Below are 22485 nucleotides of genomic sequence, written 5' to 3'. Positions count from 1 at the left end.
CTAGACAGAACAGTGAGTAGAGAGAACAAAGGTGATGTCAGAGACAAGGAGGTTAAAGCATCATGAGGAATGCCTATAAAATGGAAACACTGGGTGAGATGATCTCTAATATTATCCATCATTCTACAACCATATGGACACTGATGCCAGCTTCTGCTCTGTGCTTGTCTTTATCAGGACAATGTATCCCCCCTTTTTTTGCTCCAGAAACACTTGCCACAAAGTCAAGCTATAATAGAGTAGAATATGATCACAACGTAAACAACAATCCTTTTGAAGTAAACCTCAAGTTCTCAGAGTGTAAGTTATTAGGAAACTACTACTAGAAACCCACAGTGAAAGCTTTAAGACCTAATTTTTAAAAGATATATGATTATAGTGAAAAAACTATAGGAATAACAAAAACCATCATTTTCTTCAAGACAGCTCATCTCTATGTAATGCAATGCTTTAAATGACCGTATGGTACCAAGTAAGAAGAAAGGAAAATGGAATCAACATGTATTGATTTGTAAGCTATTTTATACGATCAATGTCCAAATCATGACTGTCTTGTATTTTGCCCTTACTTGGTCAAAGATATGTCTGGAGGAAACTATGTGCCAGCCATTTCTTGGGATGTTTTATGAGAATATTTAATCTTCCAGAGAGAAATATTACCTGCACTAGTTTATAGCTAAAGAAAGGAAAACTGAAAAGAAATTTTAAAAGTTCTCAAAGTATGAGGCAGCCCCAGGATTTGAACTCTGACTGTTCTAATCCCAAACTCTCATGTCTAATACTAAGTCAGTACCTTCCACACTTTGAAATTTCACAAACCAGTAAAATTTCAAAAACATTCTGAGATCAATCTAAGATTATCAACTTTTTTTTCCAAGACATTAAGCTCGTGCGCGCGCGCGCGCACACACACACACACACACACCTGTTACCATCATCTCAACAATGAACATTTTGACACCGAAAGAGTGAATAAACTTAGCTTCGTAAACAACTTGCTATATATCCTTGCTTTTATTACACTGCCTCAAATGGGGAAATTCTAATCAGACGGTCAAAACGTCAACACGGCACTGAACTTCTGAGGACTTGCCCTTGGGAACTGCTGCATGTAGCCAGGGAGGCTCCTCATGGTACAATGGCAACAAAGTGCCTCCACCTGGAATTGGATTGGATCCACTGCTGAAAAACTAAAACCTGCCAGGGCCTTCCAGCTATCCACATGGATCAAGATGTCCAGGAGATCATGTGGAAAAGGTAAATTTGTATGGAGGAGACAAGTATATAGATAACTTCAAGCCAACACACATAGGTATCTGCAGCCACTTTCAAAAGCAGATACTGCTATTTGTTTGTCATTGTTCTCTATAAACTGTTACTCTGATAAAAGACAATTCTGTATTATAATTAAACCTTTCCTGAAGCTGGAGACAAATTAGGAACCTTGCTTGGAATTAGGTGTTTACATTAAACTATGCCAATTTTGCACAAAATGTGCCCTAACTGAGGGGGCATACAATTTAGTAGAAAAGACAGACAGACAGATTTGGGTTCTCCACTTTGTTTTGACCCACTTACTCTGTGATTTCTAGCAAACCATTGAATGTTTCTTGGCCTCACTTCCTCACCAGTAAAAGGAGAGACTGAGAACATTGCTCTCCAAGCTTCCTTTCAGCTCCATTACACTCTACTTGCCAACATCTGAGCTAATGGCTTATTTACAAAGAACTTACTTTATTCTTATTACTTTTATTTTTCTCCTTCCAATTATATTAACATTTCTGAGTACTGTAGAAAAATTGGAAAAGTAGACACAAAATATGAAGAAAAATACGTAACAATCCTACCACCCAGAAACAGCAATGTTAACAACATTGTTAATATTTTTCCAAGTACATTTTTACATGGCTTATAAAATTTTGCACATAAAATTTTGCATCTGCTTTCTCTTGATATTATATTAAGACTTGTTCCCAGTGTAACCAAATATTTTTCTGCAGCACACTTTTTAAAATCTATGTTTTTGTTAATTTAAAAGTAATAAGCTTATTATAGAATGCAAACTTATAGAAAACATAAAGAAAAAAATGTTAGATTTCCTAAGGGTTGATTCCTATTAATCCTTCCATGTAAGTATTCCAGGTACATATTATAAAATTTTTCCATGCTAATTTTTCCACATCAAGTAATGGCCATGCAGTACTTGATCACAGGAAATTACCCAAAGTATGCAATCCCTTACTATTGTTGCATGCTTAGGTTTTTAGTCCAGTCTGATTTTTTTTAATTTTATTTTAGAGAGAGAGAAAAAACACAAGTGGGGGAGAGGAGCAGAGAGAGAGAGAGCAAATCTTTTTTTTTTTTTTAATTTTTTTTTTCAACGTTTATTTATTTTTGGGACATAGAGAGACAGAGCATGAACGGGGGAGGGGCAGAGAGAGAGGGAGACACAGAATCGGAAACAGGCTCCAGGCTCTGAGCCATCAGCCCAGAGCCTGGCGCGGGGCTCGAACTCACGGACCGTGAGATCGTGACCTGGCTGAAGTCAGACGCTTAACCGACTGCGCCACCCAGGCGCCCCATAGAGAGAGAGCAAATCTTAAGCAGCCTCCATGCTCAGTGAGGAGCTTCTATGCCACGACCCTGGGATCATGATCTGAGCTGAAATCAGGAGTCGGACGCTCAACGGACTGAGCCACCCACCCCGGTGCCTCCAGTCTGATTTTTAAAAACCAAATGTTACTACCGCCCTTTTATGAATAATACTAGTTTTATTAATACACATTTTGACATTTCAAATTTAAAGCTGCTCGTTTGCTATAATAATTACAGTACATATAACTTAGTGCTCTGTCCCAGGCATCATCCCACATATTTTGTTCAATCCTCATGACAAATCTGATGTGATAAGTACTATTTTATCCCCATTTTATGATGGGCAAACTAAGGCTCGGAGAGGTCAATAACTTGCTTCAGCTCAGTAAGATTAGTAAGTAACAGAGCTGGGATTAAATCCTATCAGACATCAGAATCCAGGCTGTGAACCTGGAGACTGTCAATTCCTCAGTATGCCATAAAGTGAATATTTACTTATTTGTTTACAGACAGACTCACTTAGTGTTCTGAACAACCGAGGTCTTATTATCCCCATTTAACAGATTAGATAACCAAAGCTTAATGGAGTTATACAACAAAGCTAAGAAACTCAAGTTAGCAAGTGACAGAAACAGGAAGGAATCTAAGGTGAATGACTCAAAAGCCATGTTTTTTAACCATGGCACAGAGATTTTAATACACTTTATTTATTGGCTGAACTGATTGATTTAGTTTATTTAGTCAATGTGTATGTAGCATAATTTTGAAGCCTTTCTTGTTTTTTTCTAATTTTTTTTGCTTTTCTTTCTGTAGTACAGAAAAGGTACATGTCGTATTTTTTTAAGTTTATTTATTTATTTTTGAGAGTGCGTGGGTGTGCGTGCAAGTGAGTGGGGGAGGGGCAGAGAGAGAGGGGGGAGAGAGAGTCCCAAGCAGGCATCACACTGTCAGTGCAGAGCCCAATGAGGGGCTCAATCTTACCAACTGTGAGATCATGACCTGAGTTGAAATCAAGAGTTGGACACTTGACCAACCGACACCCAGGTGCCCCGCGTGTGACCTATTTTTAATTTTGTTAATGGTTACCTTTTTTCCAAAATATTCCATGGACCTACATTCTCCCAACTTCTCAGAATCAAAAGTAAAAGAGTATCTTTTCAATTTCTTCTTTTATAAGGCATGGGGTTACTCTGTTACCCACCCACCCCCAGCCATGGGCTCCTTCAGCAACTTCTCAATCTTTATTACCACAACCCAGTAATAAATTCCAATCTATATTTTTATGGCACTATTTATTAATTTGTAATTAAATGCATTGCCTATTAATATATAAAATGTTAAGCTTATTAAACTAAATTGTTTCTGCACTACACATTTTTCAAAAAACTAATTTAACACAAGTATTCAGTTTTATAAGAAGATTCACAGTAATTATTTTTTAGTTGTGTCTTGCTAACGTTACAAACTCGTTACAAACTCTAGCTCTAGGCCCATCTAGTTTTTATATCCTTGTAGATTCTCTCCTCCCTGGCTGGATGCTGACACTATTTTCCCCTGTCATTTAATTCGGTATTTATTATCTGGATAAGTTTGAATATGGATCTCTTTTCAATTATTTTTCCGGGATCATAATGGAATCTTTCTTGTGCCTAAACTAGCCTTTTTAGCTCATTTATTATAATTACATTGTTATTATTGTTCTTATATTCCTCTTGTAAACAGATTATCCATTTGTTGAATCTTCCTTCTGTTTTCTGCTTGTATTATCATCTTTCTTATTATTACTGTCAAATTTATCTTTTATTTCTACATTCCAGGGGAGTGTGTCTTCATTCACTTTTCTATAATGCTAAATCATCACTTTTTTTTTTGGCCTCCAAAGTAACTTTAGTTCTACTATTTAATTTTTAATGCACTTGCAATCCTTTTTAATATTATCCTTCTCCCTTTTAATTTAGCCTTCTTGTCTTTTCATCAGAGCCTCTTCTCCCTTTATAACTTTTGGCTACTATTCCACAGAGGCCATGCTTGCTTGCATCCTATTGAGAATATCTGTTCCTTCATAGTTTATTCTACCTCTACAGCAGGTCAATTTTAGAATCGTGATCTTCTTCAAAGACTTTACGAGTCTGCTCACTTCCCCTATTCTATGCAAATTTCCCACTAACTCCATGTTGGTTGTAGATTCGACTGGGTTGGTGCTCTTTCTTCATCCTTGGCGAGAGAACACTGCTGGCCCCCGGGGCCAGCTCTTTGATCACCCAAGTAGTCATCAAATGCCAGTCCAGTTGCAAGTTTCTTGCTACTACTTACCTGGAGCAGCACTCTCTGTCCTACTGAGACCATATTCCCTTTCTCACCATCTTGCTCGTTCTCTAGTTTTTCTAATCAAGGAAGATAAATTACCATTTACAGAATGCACTGCCATGTGCTTTTACTTTTCTGCTACCTTTCACACTTTCTTCCTGGAGACCCTATCTCCCAGGATGCCATTGGCCATTACCAGATACCCTGAACTTCTCTGACCTTAGTCTCTAAGACTGATTGTCTCTGATCTTTCAAACAAAGTTGATGAGGGAAGGGAAAGGGGAAAGAGTGCTCTGGCTGCCTCAAAAATCAGCACCAAGTCAGCAGAGCACTGGCTCTGAAATTTTAGGTGCATCCCCCACCCAGAGCTTCTGACTCAGTAGATTGGAGATGAGGCTTGTAAATTTGCATGTCTATGAAGTTGCCAAGTAATGCTGATGCTGCTGGTCTAAGGACCATACACTGATATCCACTGCAGTTGTGGAATATATGCCCTTTTCTCTGATTAATAAGACCCCTCTAAGTCAAAGCAGACAGTGGGAGTGGAAAATGCCTTTTTTTTTCCCCAGGTGGGCTCTATATCTTGAAGCCAAACTTGAGCAGGTTTTCTCTGATTGGAAGAAAATAAAAACTTCTAGTATTAACTCCTCTGTTGGTTTTGGCTTACAGGGGAGGTTGTTACAGATATTTTAGTGAGAAAGGGTGTTTTAAGGGCTGCTAGCCAGATGCCATTTTAAACCAGAAGTTTGTAAACATCATTTTTTAAAACAACATAATATTCCTTCCAATGGATGTTCCATAATTGCTTCATCATTCTCCTAATGTTGTGCTCTTAGGCTATTATCAATTTTTCAGTATTAGTAGGTACAGCCGCACTGAGCACCTTTATAAATGAAGTCATTTCTGAATTTTTATATTATTTCTCCTGATAAATTATGAAAAGAATAATTACATGACCCCTTTCATGGCTACAAATACAAATAGCCAAATCCTTTTCTCAAAAATGTATTGTAGCAATCAACATTAGGTATTCTCATGGGGGGCAGGGGGAATCTACTATTTTGTGTTACTTTAATATAGGAAAAAGAATAGTATCTCGTTATTGTTTTAGCTAGCTTTTCTTACTTTTTTTTTTTTTTTGTCAAGGAATAGTTCTCCCCTTAACCTGCACACTCTACTTTTCCTCAAACCAGGCACACACCAAAACTACCATAACAGAAGGGGTCTTTGGTAATAAAATTCTGGTAGGAAGGAAGGCCAGAACCTCCTTCATCATAATAATATATAGAAGATGCATCGGCAGTAAGCTCATTTTGGCATGTGAAGGTCTGTTTTGTTCTCTATTCAATGAATGGGTCATGCTGAAAGCCTGATCTTGCCTACACACCTGCAATCCACCCTCAGTATCCAAAAACCGATGACACTTCTGATGCAGAACTGGTTGTAAAATAATGACCCAAACTTTCACAACAGGCTAGACATAAGAAAAGGTAGGCTCCTGGGACAGGAGATGTAGAAGGAGAGAAGAGGAGGGTGTCTGGATGGTTTAGTCAGTTAAGTGGCTGACTCTTGATTTTGGCTTAGGTCACGATCTCCCGGTTCATGGGATGCAGCCTCACATCAGGCTGAGTGGAGACTGCTTGGGATTCTCTCTCCCTCTCTCTCTCTCTGCCCCTCCCCTGCTCATGTGCTCTCTCTCTCTCAAAATAAATACATAAACATTTTTAAAAAATAAAAGTAGAAAAAAGGAGGGAAGAGGAAAAGGAAGCAATGAGATTTTAAAAGACCAAAAGCTGAGAGAAAAGGGGAAGAACCTAGAAAGAACCAGAAGTGGCAAGATCCTTAGCTGACTTCGAATAGGTGGACAGTAGAGTGCCCTTAAAGTAGGAAGCTCAGAGCCAGCATCCACCCTTTGGAGGACCCAAGGGTGAATGGCTTATAGGCTCTCTTTCCGAATTCCTTCCCAAAATACACAAACTACCACACTGGATACTGTAGAGCAGTGGTTCTGAACATTGGCTATAATTAGAATCACTTAGGGAGGGAGTTAAAACAACAACAACAACAAAACTGATTCCAGGGACCACAATTGGGCATTAATCTTGTTTGGAAATTCCTCGGGTGATTTTAATGTAAAGCCACTAGTGATGAGAAGTTTGGGGAAAATCATTCAAATCCAAAGTCAAGAACTGATTATCCTTCTTATATGTTAAACTCCTTGACCAGTTAATGGGAAGTTCATTTGGGAATGAACTGTGCCGCCGCGCGCATTCCACAATAAAGACTGTAGTGCTAAGTTAGGAAGTAAAATTTAACATTTCTCCATAAGCCGTTCCTCAGTCATTCGGGTGGTAGGTTCATAGCTATAAATCAGAGTAGCAGAGTAATGTCTATCTACTTTCTGAGTCTAGCAGCTCAGAGCTGTTTGCTGACCATTTGTAAAGTGCCACGGAGCATGGCTTCTGGATGAGTTCTTAGTACAGTATTATTGTCTCCGTTGTTCTACCACATGCCAGAGTGTACATTTAATGGTGTGTAAACAGAACCACTGAAATGTAAATACTAACTTACAGGAGCAAAATTCCTTTTGTTTTCCTCCTCTGAACACTTAAACTAGCCTGTCTACAGTAATAGCAAAGCTTATGATGATGGATTTGAGATTAGATACTGTACTCATAAAGCTCTTTTGCTATGTAAATTTTAAATAACTGAGGTTGTAAAGGACCTTTAAAAATGTCCTAGAGCTATCAAGGGACATACAAATAGGATATATAAATAACTTCTTCAAATCAGTAAGAAAAAAGAGAACCCAATAAAAAAAAATGTGCAAGTGACTTGAACATACACTTCACAGAAGTGGTTATCCACATAACACGTGAATGGATTCTCAACTTCATTAGTCAGCAGGGAAATGAAAATTCAAAACCCAGTAAGAATGCCTAAATTAAATATACAGAGAATATCAAGTGTTAGCAACTGGACTCTCATACACTGCTGGTGGGGGTGTAAATTGATACAATCACTTTGGAAAACAATTAGAGAGATGAACATACATACCCTCTGTGACCTAGTAATAGGCACCCCTGTGACATAGCAATATGTGATCACTATAACCCAACACTTTCACTCCTAAGAATTCCTCCAATAGAATTTTTTATTCAAACATGAACAAGAATGCTCATAACAGCACTATTCATAATAGCAAAAATCTGGCAATGACCCAGATATCCATCAAGAGTAGGACAGATGAATGTATTATGTATATTCATACAATGGAATACTGTCAACAACGATAAAGAACTACTTATGACTTACTCATAACAACATCAGTAAATCTTACAAATGGAATAATGAGTGAAAGAAGCCAGATACAAAATCATACATATGTATGACTTCAGTTCTATGAAGTTCAAAAACAGGCAAAAAGTATCTACAATATTAGAAGTCAGGATCCTTGCGTAACAGTTCAGGAATGGTGACTACAAAAGAGGGGAGGGAATTTCTGAGATACTACAATGTTCTTCTTGACATAGGAGTGGTTGTGTTAATGGACTCCTTTTGTAATAAATAAATTGTGAACAAATGATTAATATAGTTTATTCTAGACATACAAAAAGTTCTTTTAAAAGTAAAGTGAAGTTTAGGACAATGTTTTCCATAATTGTGAATTATAAAACTCTAATTTATATACAGTCAAGACAGCAGACAGAAGAATTCTAACACCACCACTTGCTAACGAGGTACCTATGGGAAAATTATTTTATCTCTCTTAGCCTCTACTCCTTCAAGCATATACATTAATTCTAACAACAGCTACAGGAAATAGAATTAAATGGCATACAAGTGAAAACACCCACCATGGTGTATAACATACAACAGGAGCTCCATAAACATTTGTGAATTTCTACGTGTCATATTATTCCCATGTAGAATGAACAAAATAAATAAAACTGTAAGAAAGAGCCTTAATCTACTTTCCTACTCAACTCAACAAAGTTAAAGGAATCAAATCTATCTGACTGCAATTCTTTCAACTTTCATGCTTGGTCTTACGTTCCCTAGAAGATACTAGCTCTGATGAACTCTTTGTCCCACCCTTGCTGAAATTCATCCAACACTCTTACTAGAAAACTTAATTTGCCATTGCAATGTTGGGAACGCCAGGTGCCTCCAATGATCTCAAGGACCATAATGGAATTTTCTAAACAAGCCTACCTCACTTTATTCTTTAATATGTAACTAACTACAGGTTCTAAGCATAATTAGAAATACATAGGTATAAGGTAAGGAGGTAATGTACGATACCATGAAACCAAGTAAACAATGAAAAATCTTAAGAATTATTTATTTAAATCAGGTGTTGGCAAACTTTTTCTGTAAAGGACCAGATAGCAAATGTTTCAGGCTTTTTGGCCGTGCTGTCTTTGTTGTAACTCTCAACTCGGCCATACTGAAAGCTGGGCCAAAAAATTACCTTTTTAAAGTTCAGAACAAGTTTTGGTTGTGAAGATTCTCACACAATACATAGCTGAACGGTCATAGAAGTGTTCTAATAAACCTTTATTTATAAAAACCTGCAATGTGTTACCTGTGGCCCACAGGTTCTAGTGTGCTGACCCCTGATTTAAAGATGAAGCCAAAGGTGATTTTTTCTTTTTTAATAATGCTCTATCTCTCAACTCTTTCAGGCTTGTTTTAAAACGGCCTGGAGAAATATCCAGTCAACTGAATTTAAACCAACTTGGGACTTGGACGGAGGGTCTTTCTTCCAGCCCTGAACTAATTAAGGACTGGTTTCTCTTTGACCTACCCTTGCGTCAGCTCCGCGAGGATGAGGCACCGTGTTTCCATTCATCTTCTAGCTTTATCACAGGTGTACCATTCCTGTCAGCAAAACTCCAGGGCTGTCAGCATTTTCATTATAATGCTAGCATCTCAGGAGGTTATAAATCTAACTAAGATAGCCTGAGCTAAAACTTGGCATGACAGCTTCTAGACCAAGAATTTTCTCAAGGATGAGCAAGCTGGCTCAACAAAAAGTAAGTTCATACTGAAAGCTGGGCCAAAAAATTATCTTTTTAAAGTTTGGAACAAGTTTCAGTTGTGAAGATCCTCACATGATTCAATTTAACAAGCATTTATTGAGTTCCTACCATGGATAGTGTCTGTTATTTTATCTGCCCCACTGTACTTCTCTTGGGGATCTGCATCTCCCCCAATTCATGGCAGCTTCTAATGGAGCTGTCAATCAAGGAGGCTTGCCTTGCCTTCCCCCAGAGTAATTCACGTGACACAAGTGAGCCAATTATATGATCCCAACTCTCAAGGCACAGCATTGATCCAAGGACAGTTTGGGATTGTTTCCTTTTTCAAAGCTGTTACAATTTCTTGGAACAAGAAAACCTCTCTCCTTCTTTGTTGTTATCAAGTGGCGTCATGAAGCTGCTGTGTGGGACGAATGTGAGGGACCACTGGACATCCTGTCGGTGATACCCAGTAGGTGGCTGGATCCAGGATGCAGCTATGGATTTGGGAGTCATTAGTGTGCTTTAAAAAAACAGTATGAAGAGACCTCTGGGATCCTACAGTTCTCTGAAACACAGTTTAAGAGTACTAAGAACACAACTAGAAAGTAAAAAGTACAAATAACTCCTCAACAAAGATACTGTGCCCCTACTACATGGTTCATTCCAGGCTAGGTGCTAGGGCTACAAAGGTGAATGAGAATAATGTATGGTACTTATAAGGAGATACAAATTCAATGCACTTATCAGCTGTGGACTCCGAGTCCCATAAGATTTGGGTGATATGACATTCTGTCCCTATACTATGACCGATGAAAGCCCAAAGCCTTCCTGAAAGTTTCTGCGGAGTCGCCACTCTCTACACCTTCCTACTTCCACACAATTTGTTTCCACTGAGTAGCAGCCTAGATTAGGAACACATTTATGAACTCCAAGAGCGTGTTATCATCCATTCACTTGGCTTGTATTTGTAGTATTTTGATTTACCTTGCATTTGTGACTATCATATTTTGCCAGCTACCCCAGGACTTTATTGTAAACAGAGACTATAATTATACCTCAGGCTGTACAATAGTGGTGCTATGTCTTTGTCGATGAAGCTTTATTCCACTCATTCTACCTATACCACCCTTGAGAGGCCTCTCTCTTCTTTTTTTGTGTCCATAACAGGGCATTAGCCTGCCCAATCACTAGTTACCCAAGCCAACCCAAGAAAGCAGCCATAGGATTTTCTCCTGTGGCAGGGCCAACAGAAAAGATAGATGAGATTGCGTCAACTCAGAAACATTTGCTGCATCGGTTAGGTTCACTCAACTGCTGTGACAAATCTAAACATGTTAACCGGTACCGACGAAATTGAAGTTTGGTTTTGGGCCACAAAACAGTCCAAGGGAGATGTTCCTGATTGAGTGTGATACCACACAGTGATTCAGGGGCCCAGGCTCCATCTCCATCTATCTTGTGGCTCTAGAATACCTATGCCTCATCATCATCATCTATGTCCAGCTGGTATAAAGAAAAAGAGAGTAGGGAGGAGGCACACACATCTCCTTCAAAGCCCTGGTCCAGACCAGACCGTCGGGCCATCACACAGTTTGTCCCGTGGACACACAAACTACAAGGGCTAGGAAGTGTAATCCATTCAACACACCCTCCCAAAATCCAGTCTCCATGCAGGGAGACAATAGACATAGGTGGTCAACTAGTGGACTCCTACCACTCTTGGTTTATCTACTCTGGTTAAGATCACCCCAGTGGATAAAATCACAGGCAAGAGGCACCATACATTGCCTTTTATCCTCTTTTATCCATCACTCATCTCTTTCTCTTACAATCTCAAGTGTTCTTCCTCTGCAAGACCTCTCACACTCCTCCTAATTCCACCTTTTCTCTTGTAATGACAGAAATATAAGAATTCAATAATATCTCCATTGTGACCACAGCTTTATTCTAAGCATTTTACGGACCAAGTCATGAATATCTAAATTATTCATTACATCTAATGGAACACAACATGCAAAATAATCCCAACCTTTCAAGGCCATGGCTCCAAACTCACATAAGGCAACTTTTCCAAAGACATCGTTTATCCTGACAAGTTCTCCCTTTTTCTGAATACAGCAAATTCCTTCCTGATCAGAATTGCCATTCTCATATATACGTCTGTTTCACCAGCATCTAGCACTACCGATGTCACTTTATTAACTGAATTGTCTTTCGTGATCCTAGTTATTCTAACCTGAAAAGATACAGGACACATATTTAGTCAACAAACATTTACTAAGAGCCTACTGTGTAGTTAGCAATGTGAAAGACAATGTGAAAGACACTGGCGATTGGAGGATGAAGAGAATACACTTGCAAGTCACCAAGGATTTACTGAGGGGTACGGAAGACAGGTTATAAACAAGTATTTATAGCCCGTTGCAAGAGAGCTCTGAACAGGGCTTCATAGGATAAGAAAAAAGGACGCACTCAACTCTGCTTGAAGATGTCAGGTTAGTATTATTCACCAGCTCTTATGGTGTCCCCAGTCTGTATTCAGTGCTATGACGGGCAGTGTGAAGGCTACGACAGAAATAAAATGTTCCGTCCTTGTCCTTGAGGAGCATATCATCTCCATCCACAGAGCAATAATGTTCTCGGCAAGTCTGTATAGAGTGCTGCAACTCAGTGAAAAGGGATGTTAATGATGCTGAAGATGAGGTAAACTTCCTGGGGGAGGTTAAGTCTTCAGCTGGACCTTGAAATTTTGTTTTGATTACGATGGGAGTGACATATGAAACAACTGGCTTTCCAGGCAAAGGAAAGAAATGGAGTAAGAGAGAACAGGGGAAAATACAGCCAGTGTATACCCAAACAGGAAAGACATTAATCTTTCTGGAGTGAAAGGAATTTAGCAGACCAAAATGGAGGCGAGTGTGAGTGGCTTGCTGGAGTCAGCCTTATGAGCTCAGCAGGTAAGATTTAATGTATATACATTTTTAAATGAATTATTTCACACAACAACACACCTCACAGGGAAGCTTCTGTAATTCCAAATTGGGCTAAATTCGGATGTAAAACGTCGACATGAAGAGAAGACAGCGCTTCCTCAGATGGCAGAGCAGCAGAAATAAGACACAAATAGTCAACCCTGTTCTGCTTTCCCTAGTAAAGGCAGATTATTTGCATAAGTGAACAAAAGACATTTTACACAACTTTGGGAACTATTTTTACCTTTCCTCCATAACCATTAATGAAAATCAGAATCCCAGAATCCTAAAAGGAATCTTGGGGGTCAGATTTATTAATTATTCTCTTGCACACTTAAAATGATTACCCATTAAAATGATTAAGATGATTAAAAATTACCCAAGATTTGTAATTTTATATTTGATTGGATGCTGGTGTATATTGTAAGCTTTGAGGTACATTGTTCATGTGCCCTGAGTAGTTATGTTTAAAGAAGCATTTTAAAATCAAATGTATTAAGTAAAACATGATATAATAAAAAATAAGAATAATTTAATGCATATAAATTAGGAGACTATTGAAGCTTTATGAGGATGGGGACTATTTGATAGAAGCAGAGACCCTCATGCCTACAGTGGCCTGATCCATAAACACTTGTGGATTTTTAACCCATGCACAATTTTCACTATCAAGAGTCAGGAAGTGGGCACCTGGGTGGCTCAGTCGGTTAAGCCTCCAACTCTTGATTTCAGTTCAGATCACGATCTCACGGTTTGTGAGAGAATCGAGCCCTGAGTCGGGCTCTGCGCTGACAGCACGAGCCTGGTTGGGATTCTCACTCTCTCTGCCTCTCCCCCGCTCAAAAGAGAGCATGTGTGCTCTCTCTCTCTCTCTCTCTCTCTCTCTCGCTGTCTTGCAAAGTAAATAAACTTAAAAAAAAAAAAAGGGAAGCATTGGTGCTGCCACATCATTCTGGATTGAGTGGTACAACTTTGATCCTCTGGGTTTATGAAGTCAGTATGTAGATGAAAATCAGTTGGAGACATCCTAAGAATACTGCAAGTAAAATTTCCCCAATTTCATAGCGCTGCTTTCTGAAATCTTAAGGAGGTTTTCATGTGGGAATCCACGGCAGTCCTTCTGAAATCACTATATATCATGCTTCCCCCTTACTGGTCTCATGTGAACAAGCTTGCTAACTTTTTTAAAGGAAATTTGAGATTTATCTTGTTTCAAAACTGTGTTATTTTCCTAAATTTTTTTTAATGTTATTTATTTTAGAGAGACAAAGCAGAGAGAGTGGCACAGAGAGACAGAGACACGGAATCCGAAGCAGGCTCCAGGTTCTGAGCTGTCAGCACAGAGCCTGATGCAGCGCTCGAACCCATGAACTGTGAGATCGTGACCTGAGCCAAAATCGGATGTTCAACCGACTGAACCGACTGAACCAGTTGCCCGAAAGCTGTGTTATTTTTTATCTGAATCTGATCATCTTCTTTTCTAGGTAGATGCAAATTGATTTCTCTGTCCTCTTTACCTTCTCCTGCTGGGTATGACCAGTTGACATCTCGAGTCAAATGAACTACTTTCACATTAGCTACGAGCCTTAAGACTAAACGATCTATTTACAAAAATTAGATTTTTCTTCTTTACATATAAAACTGGGGCCCAAAAACAAATCCCTGTGGGATGCTTTTCTTCCTTACTCTGACTGTTTAAGATAATTCAACTGAATTGCCTACAGGAGTAAACCAGATAACATGAGCAATGAAGGATCCCTCATATAGTAAAAACAACAAGGCAAACACAATGAGGAATGGCAAATAATAGAGTCTCAGTGATGGGAAGAAAATGAAGAATAATGAGGCCTGTGGCAAAATCAGTTGCCACGCCCCATCCCAACGGAGCAGCTGCTACAGAGTGCTGGCTTGTCATTTCCATGCACGCAGCTACAGCATTTCCAGACTTTTCTCATTTTTCAAAAGATGACATAATTCAGGTTTTTATGCGAGATCTCTCGGGGTTTTGTGGGTTTTTTTCATTTTGGCAACCACATCAGAGATCCTACCGGTGCTGCCCACTGGCCATTTCTGACCCACATGACCATCTCCCACTTCCCTTTTCAAAAGCTGGAAAAGCAGGTCCTCACTTCCCCCAGACTCCCTACTTTTAGGAATGGCCACATGACCCAGTTCTTGCCTTTGAGATATAACGAAAAATTTTCTGGGGGCAACTCTAAAGACAAGTTTTCTAGGAAGGTATCGTTCCATATCTGATAAAAGAAAAAAAAGGTATGAAGAGAAATCATTCACTGCCATGGCTATTACCTAGCTTTTTGCCCTTAGTTGAAATCACTTATGCGGTGGGATGCCTAGAGGTGTGGCAGCCATTTTATAAGCACGATGAGGAGAAGAGAACTACAGAAATGTCAGTCTAGAGCTCTGTGTTAGTCTGCTCAGGCTGCCGTAACAAATCACCATAGACTGGGTGATTTGACAGAAATTTCTCTCTCAGAGGTTGAGGAGCCCAAGGTCAAGATGCCAATAAGGTAGATTTCATTCTGAGGCCTCTTCTCTCAGCTTGCAGGTGGCTCTCATCTTGCTATGTGCTCACATGACCCCTACTTTGTGTACATGCCAGTGGAGACAGCAAGCTCGTTGGTATCATTTATTATAAGAGCACTAATCCCATCATAAGGGTCCCACCCTCATGACCTCATCTAACCCTAATTACCTCCAAAGGTCCCATCACCAAATACCATCATACTGGGGGTTAGGGCTTCATCCTACAAAGTTTGAGAAAACACATTCATTTCATAACAAGTTCTTAAGTTGACAAGCCACTGATAGAACTCTGGGAACATCCACCTCCGTTCATTATGTTATACGAGATAATAAAAGGTTTATTATTTAAGCCACTATTAAGTAGGTAGTTGGTACACACAGCCAAAAAATATTCCTAATTGATATAATTTTTTTGTTAAATTCTGTATAATTTCCTTACAATGTATTTTCCTAACAATAATTCAGAATTCCTATGTATTAACTGGGACTGTTAAAGATTCAAAGTCTGATATCCTAAATAAAGCTCCACTACTTAGGGTCAGTACTATCTGCTTAGAACTTTCTCAGTAATTGTGTTATGGGTGGTAATTATAAGCTGTTATAAGTGAGTTCCTTCATGCCAATTTCTCTGGGAAGATCTTTAATCTAGTTTGTGATGCTGATACAACTTTGAGGAAGAAAAGTACATCCCTGGGAAAATCTAATGAAAGATTTGGAATTTCTCCTGAGAAAAATGCACTTACACACTTTATACTGATGTCTGAGTATACTTGCATGAGTTTCACAGGCCCCCTGAATCATTCCATGGATGTCCAAATAAAGAACCAATGACTTCGAGGTTGATTTAGAAGAAGTACTAAATTCAGACCTGGAAAACCATGATTGGGAACTGACACAGAATCAGAAATGACCAGTTTGGGAATGAAGGATAGCCATCCTCTGTAACCAAATAACCCAACAGCTATTTGAGATGAACTCCATGCCACAGGCTACTTGCTCCGGATCCGGAAACAACAGCTCTTCCCTGAGAAGCTGTTATAAGTCTCTGGACACACATACGGCCTCCAAAAGGCAAACCTTACATTACTTCACCTTCTCCACCTAGATTGTAGTACACAGCACAACTAGGCAGAAATAAGCCACCATGAGATGGCATTCCGCAAGGAGGTAGGAGGAGGGGTGCTCTTGCCTTTACCCAATCTGGGCACAGACTCTTGACATATAATAATACCGGGCTATGTGATTATATGCCTCTATCCAGAAGGAGTCTTTAACACGGACTTCTAAGTAGCGTCTTAGTGTTGCCAATTTGCCAGAACTAGTTTTGATTCCCTAGGCCTAAAATGTACACTTCTAAGTTGATTTGTGTCTTAAATAAATAGCAAAAAATTTTACCGCAGCACTGGTACAAGCGAGACTCTGCTCAGTGAAGCCAAGGAATCTGATGGGCTAAGTTCCAGATTCATCTTGGCACGGCTGACCAGCCCAACAGTATGCAACTCTGTGAAAATCTGAACATTTTCCTTTTGAAAGCACATTATTCACAACAGTGTTTTTCTTTATCTAGCTTTTATCGCTCCTAAATCTCAAATATCTTTTCTAAGTGGGAATATCTTGCAGCCCTACTAAAAAATGAGAAAGCTGGCCATCTTAAATTTTAAAATATTAGTTTACATTAGTACTAACATTTCCTGAAGGAAAAACATTTAAAGGCAGACATGTCTTCTATAATCTGGAGACTACTTCTGCTTGAGTTTACCAAATTCTACCCTGAGTATTTTGAGTTTGGCTAACAATGAAAAATTTGCCTTTTTTGGATAAAGCCAGTAAAATCTGGACGTTGTTACCTAATGAAGAAAAAGGAGCCTTGGTTATGGCATTATTTTCTGTGGAGAGAAAATAATCTGCCAAGTGAAAAAAGAAATTTCAGGAAAGAAATTACTACAGCAAGTCTGTTTGCATTGTTTTTAGACTCTAGTGCTAAAGACCTTTTGGTGTCATGTATGGGCCAATAAGCACATGATTAAACGTTGAGTGAATAAGAACTAAACTATGCATTTTCATCTTTTACTTGTGCCTTTTGGTTGTTTGCAAGCAAATGATGACTTTTTAAAAAAATAATTCATTAGGGGCACCTGGGTGGCTCAGTCGGTTAAGCACCTGACTTTGGCTCAGGCCATGATCTCGCAGTTTGTGGGTTCGAGCCCAACATCGGGCTCTGTGCTCACAGCTCAGAGCCTGGAGCCTGCTTCAGATTCTGCCTTTCTCTCTCTCTCTCTGCCCCTCCCCCCCTCGTGCGCCAGCTCTCTCTCTCAAAAAATGAATAAACATAAAAAAAATAATAATTCATTAAAGCCATACAAGTTAATGTGATGTATAAGATAAACATAGAATGTTTCCAATAAACTTCACCTCTACCTTGGCCATCCCACAGCAGTGCCTTATGTCTAGTTTGGTCCTCATCTGATATGTCCTATGGGCTCATCTTTCACAATATCCCAGGACACACGGAAGTCCTAAAAAAGGAGAGTGGAAGCTTCAATTCTGAGACCTCCTCAGCAGACTGAAATAGTAGTTGTTGACATTCTGAGATTTTTACTATGAAAGTCACTAAAGAACATGAATCCTCAAAGATGTCAATGGGATCACGTAAAGACAACATCAGAAAAAACATCCTTACACACTGGATGTTTGCCCTCTATTCACATCCCTGCTTGCTAATTGCTGTTATGCTTGCTTGTCATTATCCATCTAGAATCTAAACAACCAATTTAACATAATGTGTGTTTGTGGGTTTATAAAACCCCAAATCAGTTAGCTCTGGTGCACAACAAACCATCCCAAAATGTACCAGTTTAGAATAACCCTTTATTATGACTCACGAGTCTACAGTCACTTAAATGGTTCTACCAATCGAGAGCAGGCTTGATTGTCTTGGCTAAGCTCTTTCATATCTGAAGTTTTGCCTGGGAAACTGAAATGACTCCACTCTAGTCCACATAGGATCTCATCCTCCACCTGGCTGTCCAGGCCTGTTCCCATAACGAATGACAGTGTTCCAAAAGGAAGAGTGGAGAGGCACATAAGGTGTCTTGAGACCAGGCTCTTAATTCACACACAATCACCTGATGGATTCATTCCATTTGTCAAAGAAAGTCACAAGCCCCGCCAAGGATTGCCCGCATGGGAGAAGATACAAAATCTCCCATTGCAAATGTAAGGGATATAGGGAGAGGTGAAGAGTGAGAGCTATTTTTGCCACAGAAACAGGATAAACCTCCCAAGCAAAAAAATGTTTCTTTGTAAGGGGTTTAATTTGAAATAAGGAGAACTCTTTGTAACACCAATGGGTCTTCACAAATCTAAGCACATTACCAGGTAAGGCCCGGCTTCCAGTTCGCGCAGACCCCCAGCTTATTCCTCAGTTCTGTTGCCACACACTCCCACTCCCATCAAACGATCTTTCAGTTCCCACCCAGGAAGGAGAGTTCGGAGGACAATGTTTGTTGAAAAGTAATTTAGGCAGCCTCTGGCCCGGAATGCATCCACTGAACTGGAAGATTCAGGAGCTACAAAAATAAAACACTTGATGGACAAATAAATGCTTGGCTCTTTCTAAAGGAGGGGGCTGGAGAGCACAGGAACTGGCAGGAAAGGTCAGTACAAGAACAAACATACCACACAGCGCTCGCCAAGGTACCACAAACTCCCGGGGAGGCTCAAAGCCCTCGGGGGGCAAAAGGAGGAGGAGAGGGAAAGCTCTTAACAGAAGGAAGCCGAATACCCATAAAAGCCAAAGACAGAGAAAATGAAAACAACACAGAGGCAATAGAAATCTGGAGGACCCAAAATAAAATGAGTTCAGTTTCAACAAAGTTCAAAAATACTAGTCTTTCTGGAAAATGAATCACTGGCACGCATGCCAATTTCACTGATGGCATGTCTTTAATATTTGTATATACAGCACCAAATAGAAATAGCTCCTTGATATTTAAAGAGTTTATTCCCAAGCCGTGGATTATCTGGTCCTCTGTTTCTCCTCCTTCTATTTCCTTTAGCCTAGGTAGTTTGGCAGGTAAATAGAGATTTACAAAACACACTAATAGAAGAAAATAGCAGAGGATAATAAAAATTAAGACTACTATGTAACAGAAACTTTATAAATGTTAAATGTTAGCATCCTAACAACCCAGAGAGGAAAGTATCATTACATCCCTTGAAGAAAGTCAAAACTTGAGGGGCGCCTGGGTGGGTCAGTCGGTTAAAGCATCCAACTTCGACTCAAGTCATAATCTCATGGCTTGTGGGTTCGAGCCCCACATCAGGCTCTGTGCTGACAGCTCAGAGCCAGGAGCCTGCTTCAGATTCTGTGCCTCCGTCTCTCTCCACCCCTTCCCCACTCTCTCTTTCTCTCTCTCTCTCTCTCTCTCTCTCTCTCTCTCTCAAAAATAAATAAACATGAAAAACAAATTAAAAAAAAAAAAAGAAAGTAAAAACTTGGGACACCTGCATGGCTCGATCACATAGGGGTCTGACTCTTGATTTTCACTCAGGTTGTGATCCAGGTTGGTGATCCCATGCTGAGCATGGAGCCTGCTTGGGAGTCTCTCTCCCCTCTCTCTCTGCCCCTCCCCCCTCAAAATAAATATAAGAAGGAAGGAAGGAAGGAAGGAAGGAAGGAAGGAAGGAAGGAAGGAAGGAAGGAAGGGGAAAGAAAGAGAAAGAAAGAAAGAAAGAAAGAAAGAAAGAAAGAAAGAAAGAAAGAAAGAAAGAAAGAAAGAGAGAGAAAGAAAAAGAAAGAATCAAAACTTTAGGATTAGAACAGTAAACTAACTTTCACAAGGTCTCACTTCTTACATGCTCAGGATTCAAACCCACTTGTGCCTGACTTCAAAGCCCAGTGCTTTAACATGGTTCCTTAGAACTCTGAGACCAATTAAAGGCCTCCATTTGACTGCTGGGCACCCAGACCACTGTGACTGGTTGAGCTGCCAATATTAATCCGTGTCCTGGGTTAGTGACGGACGCTGGGCTTGAGACAGTTCTGCCACTTTCTGGTCCAGGGCCCGTGCTCCCACCACATTCCTAAGGGGACAAAATCCAGTTAATGTCTTCACTCATTTGCAAATTGTTTATTGAGCAGCTGCAGGGGAGCACAGCGTGAACAACACACTGAGTTCCCAGCAGTTGCAAGATGAACACTGGATTGTAAGGAACCCTGAAACACAGAGCAGAGAAAAGCGTGGGGATTCAATTACCCATTATTCCTACTTGTTCCTCCTTACTTGTTCCTTTGATGTGTGTTCGTCCTTCTCTTAGTCACCCCGCTCCACAGCACTTTATCACAGCAGTACTTTAGCCAGTAGTATTTTAACGACTCAAGAAGAACGGATTGGGCTCCTGCTCCCCACATTTGGGACCTTTTTCTGTAATTAAAGGATTGAAAAACACTGAAGACGACAGCTCTGAAACTTCAGAAGTCCTAAATACCTTGACTATCTTCACAGCAGTCTCTTAATCCCTCCAGTATGGTGGTAAAACCCACTGCCAAGAATCTTCTCCATAGGGTGCTTACAGAAATATCTCCTTTTGCAGCAGTTTGAGGTCTTTTTTTTTTCATTAGCACTATGCTAAAATGTCTAGAGGAAGTTAGCCAGCCTAGGGTAATATCTCAGAAAGCGAAGCTTGAGACAAGGGCTGGGGTGCAGATGGTTTTATAGGAGTCAGCCCCAGAAAGCAGAGGTGAGGGAGAGGCAGAAGCAATCCAGGAGAGCAAGCAAAGACAATAAAATTGTATGTTAATGTGCTGGTTACCTCTGTGGACAAGTACAGCTCACTCCTGCTAAGGAGCCTCAGACTTGTCTCACCAGACGACAAGCCTAGAATAGTCGCACTGCCTTCCATTAGCCTTTGAGGCAAGACTGCTCCACAGTGCATTAACTTCCCCGCACTTCCAAGGCCTGTCTCTGGGTGCCTGATCATCCGTCTGTGGCTCCAGAAAGGCCCTCTAAGGCAGCAAAGTAGAAAGATGCCACTTCCCACACTTGATGAGGGATTCTGGTCACTTGCATGGATCTGTCCACCTCAGTGGCACTAAAATCGGAAGGCCCGACAGGATGCAGTACATTGCATCATCAGCATCTACCAGAAGTAACATTACTCGTTTTGAAATAGAAGTAATTAGAGATTCTGTTTGGTACCTTGTAATTTACAAAGTGCCCTTCACATACATAGTTGCATTTAGTTCCCATAGTAGACATACTATGAGATTGACCTTATTATTATCACATTTCCTCATAAAGCTCTGAGGATCAGAAAATTTGACAATGGTAAGAATACCCCTTCTTACTGAGAGCTCTAGTCTGCTCCCTCCAGTCAGAATTGACTTAATGAGAACATCTTCATTGGAATGGTCAGTGTACTCTAAACCCCTGCCTTGGAAATGCTAAGCAAAATTTTTAATTATCAAATGATTTCACAACCATGAACACCTGGCCTAATAATACTGCAGTGGACAGATGTCAACAACTTATAACTTTCTCATCCTCTGATACATAAATCAGAACTATAGAGGCCAAGAAATAATTAACAGGTTCCAGTTTATCTTAAAATAGCCACCAATATAACTCATATGGCAATTCCAGCAATATGAATGTTCATCCCTCATGCCAAAAAATCCTCCATAGAAATCTGTTACTGAAAACATTATGTGGCCACATTCCCATCTGCAGAGATGCTTGCTTTTCTCTGTTCCGTGCCAGAGTACTTAATCCAGTCATCATAATAAATTGCTTTTTTCCCTGCCCTCTTTATACAATTATTAGCGTATGTATCTGAAAAATTCTTGAGGTCTTAAGAATAGAGGAAGCTCTACCAGAAACGTTAATAGAATCACTCCCACGTTTCACTCCTCTAATCTTTGCTTTATCAAAAAGTTAGGCAGCTAAGTATATTTTTTATGAAATGTCACCGTGCATTTAAAACGAGCTCAAATTATGTTTATTTTCATCCTTTATCCTGTCTGTGTCCCAGTCTTACTC

The 22485-nt window shown here is 39.8% G+C and overlaps 1 long non-coding RNA gene across 2 annotated transcripts in view; it reads right to left on the bottom strand.

The window, feature by feature from the left end:
- LOC113594163 (uncharacterized) overlaps positions 1-22485 on the bottom strand; it is a 303171-nt gene that overhangs the window by 240408 nt on the left and 40278 nt on the right. For both annotated transcript variants that reach the window (XR_003414484.2, XR_008298032.1), the window contains exon 3: positions 20731-20871. This is a non-coding gene — a long non-coding RNA (uncharacterized LOC113594163). The remainder of the gene's footprint in view (positions 1-20730; positions 20872-22485) is intronic.

This window comes from Acinonyx jubatus, chromosome C2 (assembly GCF_027475565.1).
Source record: "Acinonyx jubatus isolate Ajub_Pintada_27869175 chromosome C2, VMU_Ajub_asm_v1.0, whole genome shotgun sequence".
NCBI classification, from domain to species: Eukaryota; Metazoa; Chordata; class Mammalia; order Carnivora; family Felidae; genus Acinonyx; species Acinonyx jubatus.
Note: the sequence above shows the minus strand (reverse complement) of the source record. Positions and strands in the feature narration are given on the sequence as shown.